The sequence below is a fragment of the Haemorhous mexicanus genome, chromosome Z, assembly GCF_027477595.1.
Source record: "Haemorhous mexicanus isolate bHaeMex1 chromosome Z, bHaeMex1.pri, whole genome shotgun sequence".
In the NCBI taxonomy this organism is placed as follows: domain Eukaryota; kingdom Metazoa; phylum Chordata; class Aves; order Passeriformes; family Fringillidae; genus Haemorhous; species Haemorhous mexicanus.
Window position 1 is genome coordinate 78504923 of NC_082381.1, and position 12133 is coordinate 78517055.

The 12133-nt window shown below is 40.2% G+C and overlaps 1 protein-coding gene across 2 annotated transcripts in view; it reads left to right on the plus strand.

Annotated features, from left to right (window-relative positions):
- Positions 1-12133, plus strand: part of PRLR (prolactin receptor) — a 133936-nt gene that overhangs the window by 56488 nt on the left and 65315 nt on the right. For both annotated transcript variants that reach the window (XM_059836670.1, XM_059836673.1), the window contains exon 2: positions 10702-10792. The gene's annotated coding sequence lies outside the window, so the exon portion shown is untranslated. The remainder of the gene's footprint in view (positions 1-10701; positions 10793-12133) is intronic.

Below are 12133 nucleotides of genomic sequence, written 5' to 3' on the forward strand. Positions count from 1 at the left end.
TATTAAGAACATTACCTTAATATAAATATTACATCAGCAGTCTACATTGCCTAAGGAGCTTCCAAATTCTCCTAACTGGGTAGATTAAGAAAGTCTAAGGAATTATATTGGTGTTTTTGATCCCTCCTTGGTGCTCTTGGGGTCTAGATGACCTCCTGAAACCTCTTCTAGTCTGAATTACTGAGAAGCTTTTAAGCATGAGATTGTTAGGTTTCACTTTTTTGAAAAGAGAAATATGTCTTTGATGTTTGTGTTGTACCCAGCAAAGCAATTAGATCTAGAGACTCTGATCATAGAAACTGTACAGTAATCATGAGATTCAAGTAGCATGTTGTGTGGAAATATAACTGTAAAACTGTGATTTCCTGTGCTATCAGTGATGTGGTGGGTTGATCTTGGCTGGCTGCCAGGTGACCACCTAAGCCATGCTGTCAGTCACCTCCTCAGCTGGGTGGGGGAGAGAAAATAACAGCAGGTTCATGGGTCAGGATAAGAACAGGGAGAGAATCATCACCTACCATCATGGGCATTTCAGGTAAATTAATTTATTGCTTAATAGCATGAGGGTAGAAAAATGAGAATATTAATGAAAAACAAATCTAAAAGAAAAAAATCCCTGTTTCATTCTGCTTCTTAAGCTCAACTCTGCTCTTTATTTCTTTGTCTTCTCCCAAGTGATACAGGGGAACAAGGTGTGGAGGTTGTGATCAGCTCATCTCACATTTTCTCTGCTGCTCCATCTTTCTTATGCTCTTTGCCAGCTCCAGCAAGGTGTCCTTCCAATGGGAGATAGTCCTCCATGTGGTTCTCTAATGTGAGTGCTTCCCATAGGCTGCAGCTCTCCCCAGACTGCTCCAGTCTGGGTCCTCCCCAGGGTGCAGTCCCTCAGGAACAGGTTGCTCCACTGTGGGCCCACAGTGGGGTCACAGGTCCTGCCAGGGAACCTGCCCCATTTGGGCTGCTCTCTCCACAGGCCACAGGTCCTGCCAGGAGCCTGCTCCAGCACAGGCTTCCCACCAGGTCACAGCCTCCTTCAGACACATCCATCTGCTCCAGTGTGGCTCCTCCAGGGGCTTCAGGAACAGCTGCCTCACCATTCACTGACCTCAGAACCTGCAGAGTTGTTGCTCTCACATGCTCTCATTCTCTCTCTGGCTGGAGGTGCTGCAGTTTTTGTTCCTTCTTTATAAATACATTTTCCCAAAGGGGCTACTGCCATTGCTGACCCTGGCACTCAGCTATGGCCAGAAGTGAGTCCATCCTGGATCTGGCATTGGCTCTGTTGGACATGGGGAAAGTTCCTGGCAGCTGCTCACAGAGCACCCCCCTGTAGCCACTCTGCTACCAAACCCTTGCCACACAAACCCAGTACAACCATATTTCAGAATTACCTGGCATCATTCAAATTGTCTTGGCTTGTCTGAACTTTGTTGGAAATAGTGGCAGCAACAGGTATCAGTAAAAATCTTTTTTTGTGTGTGTTTTTTTTTTTTTTCTTAGTACATTAGAATCAACCATGACAACCTCTAGTTTATGATTTTAATATGTTCTTGTCACTGTAGTCACAAACAAAATTTAAGTCTAGAATGATTGTTATCTGTATCACATTTGTGGGGCCTTTGTTGTACCCTTTCAGAGTGCTGAGAAGGAGGTACTCAGCTCAGCTGATCAGTAAGGTGCATCCCATTGAATTCAAGAGTCTCATGACGTCTAATCTGTTATGAAATGCTTTCATTAAAATTTATATTTTAGGCACTCTTTTAGACTCTGTTTAAGTACTAAGAATGTATTTGCAGTATAATCTTTATGTGCCACTGCTACTGGTAGCCATAGGGCAGAAGAAATTGCAACAAGGCATTATGTTGAAGAACTGTAAAACAAAATCTTTGCAAACCAGAGCAGTTTAGAGCAGATAGCAGATGGAAGTGGGAAGCTATTTACAGTACACAGTGATGTTACACAACCGTTTTTGGAAAGAAATGTGGAAAAGAGTCTTTCATTAACTAAAATTGTAAGGGGAATTGGCTACATTACACAACACTAAAAAGCAGCATATATTAGCCCCAGTGGAGAGTTATATTAATGCAGTAATACTGATTTAAATGCTCAGGTGAATTGATTCAGAACTAGCTGGTTTATATGTGAATGGTACTGATACTGACAGGTACACAGGCCAGAAATATTTTGTGTTTCAGATACAAGAATTCTGAATATTATTTTGCAGGAACAGTATAATTCAGGGGTGAAGCTGATGAATAAAAAGGTGCTTTTAAAGTAGATGGTGTTTTATGACACTCAGGTGTTTTGTAAGCATCACCTGACCCAGTAAAAAGCATAAAGGGGATAGTGTAGCTATTGAATTAGTGTGTTTAATATCTGGTTTGATAAACAAATTCTGAATTTAGTTACAAGTTATTTTCATTTTTTTAAAAAAGCACAGAGTCCTATTTAAATGTTTTTATAATTCTTCTAAGATTGATCTCTTTTCTTTTTAAAACAAACTTCCATCATTCTTTGTCTTGTCCTTGTGGTTCTTAATATAATTTTAAACCAGAAATTTTAGCCAAAGTAATTAGAAACTAGGGCATTCATTCTCATGGATTTTTAGAGTTTCAGCTCCAGGTCCTTGTTTTCTTTCAGATTTAACCTATATCTTTAATAATCTGTATTTCAGTTGATTTCTCTTATCCACTAGAATAAAGGTTCTATGATACAGTTTTTTTCCGATTTGAAATAAATCTGAATGGGTATTCTGGAATCATTTCACATCACCAAGCAGTTAACAGGTGTTAATATCTAATATTAATGAAAATAAATTGTTTCATTTCTTCTGTCAGTAGCTTCACTCTTCATAAATAATACGCTGTTAATAGTAGCAAGGACCCTGGCTGTCCAGTATTACACATGGATATTTCTGCTGCTGTACTATGTTCAGCATTTTGCTCTCTGGCTCATTTAACGTTCAAGGCTAAGTTAAGATACAGAAGTTGAGGCTTGTCCATAATACTAATGGCATTGGATGGGGTTTGAGAGATGATCAGGGGATCCCTGGACTTTTTAATCTAATCATGCCTATTCTTGCTGGAGACTGTGAGGCAGGTCCTGTAAAGAGAGATAAACAAAGAGTGAACATACATTATTAGCTGTGTCTGACTTCATTTCTGCAGTGCATTCTGTTACTGGCAAGGATAATGTAAGGAGGAAAATTTATTTAATTTAGGAGGGACAGGTTGTTTTGCTGCTGTATTGTAGAAAATTAACTGTAATCTGCTTCTCAAGAAGAGCTGGATTCCTCTGTAAGGTTGTTAGGAGTGAGATAAGCTAGAGATGGGGCCCAGAGCTAATTAAAGTCATAATGTATTATGAAAGTAGGACAAGCATTGCTGTGAACATCTGGGAGGAACAAGGAAAGAAATAAAGTGTATTTTTTAAAATTACGTTCAAGTGGGTTTGAGTAACTACTACAAAGGAAAGCAGTCCAGAAAGCCTGGGACATAGAAATGGATGTGTCTCAGAGATTTTTATTCGTGATAAATATTGGGTAGTCTAAGTCTGAGGGATGGAAGCAACAAGGCACCACCAGAAGGGTTTTGGAAGATGGCTAATGCATAATGAGGAGGTTTTCATTTTTCCTTATGTGAAATGAAGGGACAGTACAAAAGTATTTTGTCAGGGCAGTACAGAATTGTTGTACAGTACAGGCAAAACTTTGATGAAGCAACTTAGATTGTTTCAAATAGGCAGGGTCAGGATACTCCAGAGGACCTCCCATTCAAGTGTTCATATGTGATATAGAAGATTAACTAAGGCATCATCAGAACAAAATATATTTTCTTATTAAAAAGTGGAGACAACCATTTAAGCAAAGTCAGGAGCTCTGTAGTTGAGGAAAGGAGACTTGCATTCAGGTTCTTGATCTGAATCAAGAAACAGAACAGGTCCCTCTTGAACCTGTGTTTTCTAGATTCTAATGTTATGCTGTTTGAATATTTGGAAAAATGTTCTTTCCTGAATGAAAGAAACTTGTAATGATCTTTGTTTTCCTTCTTCAAAGCTGAATCTATAAAAGAACAGTGAAAGCGCTGCTTCAAGTTGCAGCCCTGCCAAAGAATCTCACTTCTCTACATCTGTTAACAGCTGTTTCTTCCATGCAGAACTCAGGTTTGAGATCCATTCCACAGTATCCCAAAATACAACTCTGAGTGGTCCAGTGCCAAAGAGTTGAAACATGGGTCTTTACAGTATAAAAACTGACAGATCAGTGTACACCAAAATGCACCATTCAGAATGACAGAATCACTTAGGTTGGAAAAGACCTCTGAGACCATCCAGACTGTAGCAGGACATCTTGCTCCCACAGCAAGAGCTTATCTCTTGTTTTTTAACTGGTCGTATAACTCAAACAGGACAAACTGTCTTGTAGTGAGGTATTCTGGCACCATGGAGTTAACCATAGTGATCTGGCATCTCTCAAGTGCCGATAAACATATTACTGTCAGAGAGAGATCTGGAAGATCAGTTGGATTTCTGACTGACAGACATCTCACTTTACAAACTATAAAAGCTACACCAAAACTTTCACAAAGCAGAAATATTCTACACATTCCCTGGAAATGTGTGGAGTTTCTCGCCTGAGCAGGGACGCCCACTCTGTGGTGACTCCTCTGGAGGCTGAGTGAAGGAATCTGTGTACATTGTTGATATTTTGGTGGTGAGTTACATTTGGCCTCCAATCAATACTAGGTTTAATATAGGTGCCATCATAACGTTGTGCACGCTTTTAAGTTATGCTGCAATCTGTTAGTAGTTCTTTTTAATTTTATACTTTGCAGTAAATAACTCTGATTAAGATCTTTTGTCTGGTATCTACAGTCTGTTTAATAAATAATTTATTTTATAAATAGACCTGATTTACCATCCCTAGAACTTGCATGCCAGAGTGATTTCTTAAATTTAAGCGGTTGCCAGAAATCTGAAACTAAGGCAGGACTTGTCTGAAGCTCCCTCTCATCATGTGACAGAGTCCAACCTATGACCTAATACCACCGTGTCAACCAGACCTTGGCACAGAGTGCCTCATTCAGTCTTTCCCTAAACACCTGCAGGCATGGTGGCACCACCATGTTCCTGAGCAGTCCATTCTAATATCTAACCACATTTCTGTAATGAATTTCTTTGTAACATTCAACATAAAGCTCATCTGGCCCAGCTTTAGACTATGTCCTCTCAATCTGTCAGTAGTTTCCTGGTTGAAATGCTGACCCCCACCTGGATTACACCCTCCTTTCAGGGAGCTGTTGAGAGCATAAGGTCTCCCCTGGGGCTCCTCTTCTCCAGGCTGAACACCACCAGCTCCACAGCTGTTTCTGATAGGATATGTGTTCCATATCCTCTCCTATCTCCATTGCCCTTCTCCATCACTGCTGAGCAGATCCTGGAAGCACGGGAATGGTGAACACCTGTTTTGTGTTTCCTGACTCATGTAAAAATTAATTTACAACTTCAGACTAGAATTCTGAAATGCTCCAGAAGGAGGAAAGTAGCTCTTTTTCCTCCTTTTTCTTGTCCCTGCAGTGCAGGCTCAGATAAGCAGCTGTATTGGTGTTCATCATTGTGTTGAAGAATTAAACCCTTAGCACTTGGAAGAGAGGTCACTGTAACCTACACTCCTTGTGTAAACAATGTCTGAGTTGAGGACTGTTATCCTGTTGCTGGGGAGCTGCTGCCTTGGTTCCGACTGCTGGTAGTGAATAGTGCTTAACACAAACCTGAAATTTCCAGTTTCTGTATATGAGGAGTCCCACATTTATGTGGACTATGCATCCAAAGACAGGTAGTCTAGACTGTATATATTAGAGTCTACAAATAGAAGATAATTTTTGCTGTGTCTGTAGGACTTTGTTCCCCCAGATAATTTTTTCCACCTGACCTTAAAACTTCTTTTTTTGACTATGGGAAGACCAATAGCCACAGCTTAAGAATCAGCACCATGTTCCCAAATTTTTTTCTTCTCCAGCTTTGGTCTTGTTATCCCATTGCATGGGAATCCTTACTGCTACCTGAGAAAAGTTGCTTTTTATGTCTTTAGTTTATTTTAATTCTCCCTGCAAAATCTCCCTATGATTCCCTCAAATAACATCTAAGTGTTCCCAGCTCATGGAAGAGTATATGGCTGTTCCCTGTGATTCAGGTAGCTGAGCCAAAGGTCACCAGGTTTAGAAGCTCTTTGGCTTTGTGATGGAGCCTTTTTACAACTCTTGCCTAGTGAATCCATGGAAGTCTGGATGTGTCATCACAGCTGTACTAGGATTTACAGCATCAACTATTTTCGTTCAAAGAGGCATGAGGGTTTATTGTTGCAGGTAATAACCAATAGTCATGAGTACCTGAAAAGATTTCTTAACTGTATTTCCACTCTTATTTTGCTTTTCAGCTTACTGTTGTCAAGAGACTGCTGCTTACTAGGTTCAACAGGTCACTTAACTATGTAGGGACAACCCTAATGGATATAAACAATCCATTTTCTATTTGAACAGGCATAATGTAATAGTACTTTGATAGCAGGCAGTAAAAACTAGTTTTTCATTGGCTTTAACATTTTACCTTTTAGCTACATCCTGATAGCCAACCCAAAACTTCACAGGTATTATCCTTTGTGCTTGCTTGAAACAAATTGGATTTAAGTGTTATTACATAAGAGTTCAAACCATTTCCACTTCCTCCCTTGTTCTTTTACTGATATTCATCTGATCTGTTCAAGGAGATAAAAAAACCAACAAAAATAAATAGCTCTACAAAAAGGAAAGTGATTCATTTTTGTTCTTTGAACTGATTCATTACAGATTTATGGGAGTACTGTAAATTATGCTAAGAGAAGTAGAAGTACCTGAAGTTTATTGGTCAGGAGTGCTGAAATTAGTCAAAGAGCTGTACCATACAAACTGACTTAACTGTTCAGCATCATCAGAAAAGACTAGAGGAAAATTCCCCCCTACTACAAAATATTAACTTTTTTTTTTCCCCATGGGTTGACATCTGTAAATTATGAGTAGATTGAAGCTTATTCTACCAATCACTGGCTCTAGAGAGAAGTTTCTTCTGAAAGTTGATGTCCATTAGCTGTGCTGACCCCCTGGAGGTCAGAGCTGGAGTCATTCTGCATGTTGAAATCCTGTGCCCTATTTTGGTTTATACCTCATACCATGCTTTAGGTGTTTTCCTCTCTTCTAATCCAAATAAGGAAAAAGTTAATATTATATTGTTTTACGAGAATAGCTTCTGACTGGTATAACTAGAATGATTGCCTCTCCTTTGCTCAAAATGTCTGATCTCTTTCCTAACCAATAATCTCAATCCTGTTGTGCTGCCAGAATAAAATAAGCACCTATATTATTTAATCAGCCTCTTGAATGTGGAGCAGTCAGTGTCCAATGACTGATGACTGGCAGCATATTAGCTCCCCTATTAGCGGCCTCATGGGAAAAATTAAATGAGATTAAATCAACAAATTAAGGCGTTTGTTGCCATTTATTCATTTCTGTATTTCAGCTGCATGATTTTAATGAGTTAGTTATTTACTTTTGCTTGCAATTCACATCCTCATACTATTGTCACTAGTGTGGGTTAAGATGAAACAAGAAACATTTTAGTAAATCAGTATCATGCTAAGAACTGTTTCATCAGGCTTGATAAAGCATTGGTGGATTAACATCTTCTCTGGTCTCCTCCAATCTGCTCCTTGCTCCCAGGGAGGCCTCCCAAGTTTAGCTTGGTGGGAGGCTGTCTTTCCAAGCACCAAGGCTGTCTTTCCAAGCACCAAGGCTGTCTTTCCAAGCACCTAGGATGTCTTTCCAAGCACCGAGGATGTCTTTCCAAGCAGTGTGAGACCCAGGCCCAGGTGTCCTGGCTGGCAGGCCGGGCTGCTATCTGGCAGTGCAGTCCTGCTCAGCTGCAGAGCAGCGGAAGGGTTAGTCCTGCCTTAGGTGGGGCCCAAAGCCTGCATGAGCATTTCCCAGTAAGGGTTAGTCCTGGCTTTGGTGGGCCCCAAAGCCCACTTGAGCATTTCCCAGTAAGGGTTAGTCCTGGCTTTGGTGGGCCCCAAAGCCCACTTGAGCATTTCCCAGTAAGGATTAGTCCTGGCTTTGGTGGGCCCCAAAGCCTTCATGAGCGTTTCCCAGTAAGTGTTAGTCCTGGCTTTGGTGGGCCCCAAAGCCTGCATGAGCATTCCCCAGTAAGGGTTAGTCCTGGCTTTGGTGGGCCCCAAAGCCCGCATGAGCATTTCCCAGTAAGGATTAGTCCTGGCTTTGGTGGGCCCCAAAGCCCGCATGAGCATTTCCCAGTAAGGGTTAGTCCTGGCTTTGGTGGGCCCCAAAGCCTGCATGAGCATTCCCCAGTAAGGGTTAGTCCTGGCTTTGGTGGGGCCCAAAGCCCACTTGAGCATTCCCCAGTAAGGGTTAGTCCTGGCTTTGGTGGGCCCCAAAGCCTACATGAGTGTTTCCCAGTAAGGGTTAGTCCTGGCTTTGGTGGGCCCCAAAGCCCGCATGAGCATTCCCCAGTAAGGGTTAGTCCTGGCTTTGGTGGGCCCCAAAGCCCGCATGAGCATTCCCCAGTAAGGGTTAGTCCTGGCTTTGGTGGGCCCCAAAGCCCGCATGAGCGTTTCCCAGTAAGGGTTAGTCCTGGCTTTGGTGGGCCCCAAAGCCCACTTGAGCATTTCCCAGTAAGGGTTAGTCCTGGCTTTGGTGGGCCCCAATGCCTGCCTGAGCATTTCCCAGTAAGGGTTAGTCCTGGCTTTGGTGGGCCCCAAAGCCTGCATGAGCGTTTCCCAGTAGCTGGGACACAAACACAATGCAGGGCAGCAGCCACAGGCCTGCCAAGCAAGTGTTCCCTGTGGGGCAGATGACGTGTGTGCCCCTCTCTGCCTTTTGTTTCCCTGCTGCCTTGGTCCCCAGCTGTGCTGAAGGGATTTGCCTCAAGAAGTTGGTCATGTTTTCTTGGTCTTTTTTTTTTTCTTTAGAGAATCTTTTAATGCAAACATTCTGGGGCATTTTACGAAGCAGCTATCTTACCCTGTAATGAATGCATCAACTGAAATCAAGTGGCATGACTTGCGCTGTAGCTCTCTTCTGTGTTTCCTAAAATAGAAGGCCAGAGTTAAAAATACGTAGACTGTGTTTCTCTGTGTTGGTTTTACAGTCAAACAGAGACTGTATCTTTGTGTAGCTAGTTGAAGAATGCCACAGGCAAGGTGCATGGTACAGCACACCACTGTGACAGCAAAAGATGAAGACTGCAGGTGCAGAGAAAGTGAAGTTTGTTCAAAATCCAGTCAAAACTGAAGATGGAGATCCCCTGGAAATATTCTGAAATAATACTGGTTTACAAGTATGCTTTCTGCTAGAAAACTATTCACTTACATAGTCCTAAATCTCTAAAGCTTAAAAATACCCCGGCACTTTTACAACTGACAGAATTCAAAAATAAATTTTATTAGAAGAATGTGTATTTAAACAACTGCCTTGTTCTTTGAAAAAAGATATATCATGGTGAATCTTACAGGCTAGCTCTGAGGGCTGATCTTGTTCTATAAAAAACAAATAAAACAATTATAGAGAAAAAGTGAAAAATAATACTATCCTAAAGATTTTTAGTGTTCTTAAAATTTTCCACTGGATACTTTTATGAGAAATAATTGATTTGCTTCTTAATTTAAGTATATTTAAGACTTTTTAGTAGAAAAAATGGCTTTTCACAAGCTTTTAAGGGGGCTTAGCCCAAGTAAAGTTTCATCTTGTCCATGTCCTTGAGGGGTTTCAAATATACATTGCTGTTTCTGTATTACATTCTCTAATCCTCTCAGCTTCCACAAAAATTGGACATGATCTAGCAGGCAGAAGCATTAGATGTAGGTGTAGCTCTTTTGAGTTCAGTGTAAGAACACAGAAAAGCCTTTTTTTTTTTTTTTTTTGGCAGAATCAGGCTTTGCTGGATCAGAATAGGTTACAGGATCTAATGCAGAATACCTGAAATTCAGATTGCATCTGTTGTTTCTTAATTTGATTTTGTTAAGCCATAGCAAATCCAAATTGGAAAAGAATACTAAAGCTCTTCTTAGGCTATAGGGACCACTTCAAATCCCAAAACATTATCTGCTTGTAACACTTCTTGAAGTTTTGAGTTACGTTAATGATGTTAAGTTCAGAAAAATACACACTAAATCTCCAAAGACTGTAAGGTTTCTTGGAGGTGTTCTCAAAAGATCTCTGGAGAGAGCAGTACTGACTGCATTTACTTCTGCCTGGTTAAATCTTGAAGATGAAAGAGAAAACAAAATCACACTGAGTTAACGGGCCAAAAATTGTCATGCAGGTATATGAAAGTGGAAAGGAGGTAATCATATGTAGTAGTTTGGGTCACACTGTGGCTTAGAGCTCTTTGTACATAGAGCCTGGTTAGGTAGAAACCAGTAGGTAGCAAGTGGTGAGTAATGAAAATAATGTTTACAGAGAGAAGACTATCGCTGACTCAGAGCTGCTGAGAAAACGAGCAGCTTCCAGGATAGGAACACCCTTTCAGTGTTGAGCATGATTCTCCCCCAGATGAGTTACCGGGGATGATGACAAGGAGACTCTGGTAGGCATCCATAGGGAGAAGCAGGGCACAGGCTGACAACTGACGTGTCATATTCTTTGTGCTCATTGACAGGGGCAAAGCCACAACACTGCACTTCAGCCAGGAGATTTGGAGTCAAAGAAGGTTTCTGAAATCAGTGGAGACTGCCTGAGGACAGACCGTGGTAAAATCAGTTACTTCTGCCCTTTGTCTGGATGAAACAGATTATCTTGAGTTACTTGATTAAGTGCATGAAATGTATTAGCCTCAAATGTGCATATGGTACTGCATGTTCTGATTTTTTCTTTTTGTCCTTGAACTCTGTGGCTGCCAATAATTTGGGATTTGCTTAGATAAGAACTAGGATATGTGGAGTTGTTGGATAGTGTCCTACTGTGAGTACCCCATCAGAAGCTTAAGCTGTAGGCTAGCTACTGCTGACATAAAATTCATATTAGCTTAGAGTTAAAAAATATTTCTGTATCATGCTATTACCAAAAATTTTTGTAATCTTAAAACTGAGTTTTAAATGCAGTATTATCCCAAGAAAATTATTTTCCAGTGTTTGAAGTTAAACTGTGAGGCAGGTACATTATTTAAGTATTGGAATAAACAACCTAGATGTTAGTAAGTGTCCGCTCTGTTTTGTGTTTAATGAAAAGAAGCACGGAGTTGAAAGGAACACTTCAGTAGAAACTCTTGCAAAAGCACTTCAGACTTTGTTAAGAAGCAGATTTAGGATGAAATTCACTTAAAAATTATTTGCAACTAAATTTTATTCAATATATTAAAGCTCCTTGTGGCTTTGAACTGGGTGTATTATTTTGCTATTTTATTGTTTGTTGTTTTTCTTTCACGTAAACACAGTACTAAATCTATATATGTAGGCAATTTCTTTTTACGTATTTTCCTCAGGTTTGTGTAATGAAGTTGAACAAAGAAAGCCTGAAAGACCATCTGAAAACTTAGTATGTCTTTATAAACTAGTATCACAAGAAAAACTATTTTTTTACAATAATCTGTTCTCAAAAAGCAGTGCATGTTTGCTTGCCATTTTCATTTTGAGGTAAATATGTGTAACTTCATGGGTTTTGTGAGAATTTGTTCCTTGAGTAGAAGAAACAAACGTGAGTATATAACTTGAAACTATATGTGAAAAATGAGATATTTCAATTTTTTAAAAAAAACACCAAACATATGCTTTTAAAATTGCAGAAGATTTTTGATGGATCTGAAATGATGAATTGATAAATATCTGGGGTAAAACCAGCTTTTGTAAGACAATACCAGATCTGAGAACCACAAAACCAAGAGTGTTTTAGCCACAGTGACAGAAATCCAGGCTGCTAATGCAAAATATACTGCCTACAGATCTTAGAACAGTGACGCAAATTGCTAACACACAGCAACACACAGAGTTGGGTTTCAACATTGTTTTTCATTTTATAAATGCAGATTTCAGTAGATGTTTGTGGTTTTGCACAAGAGTTCTTTCCACATATGATTTGGTGGGCTCCCACGTCAC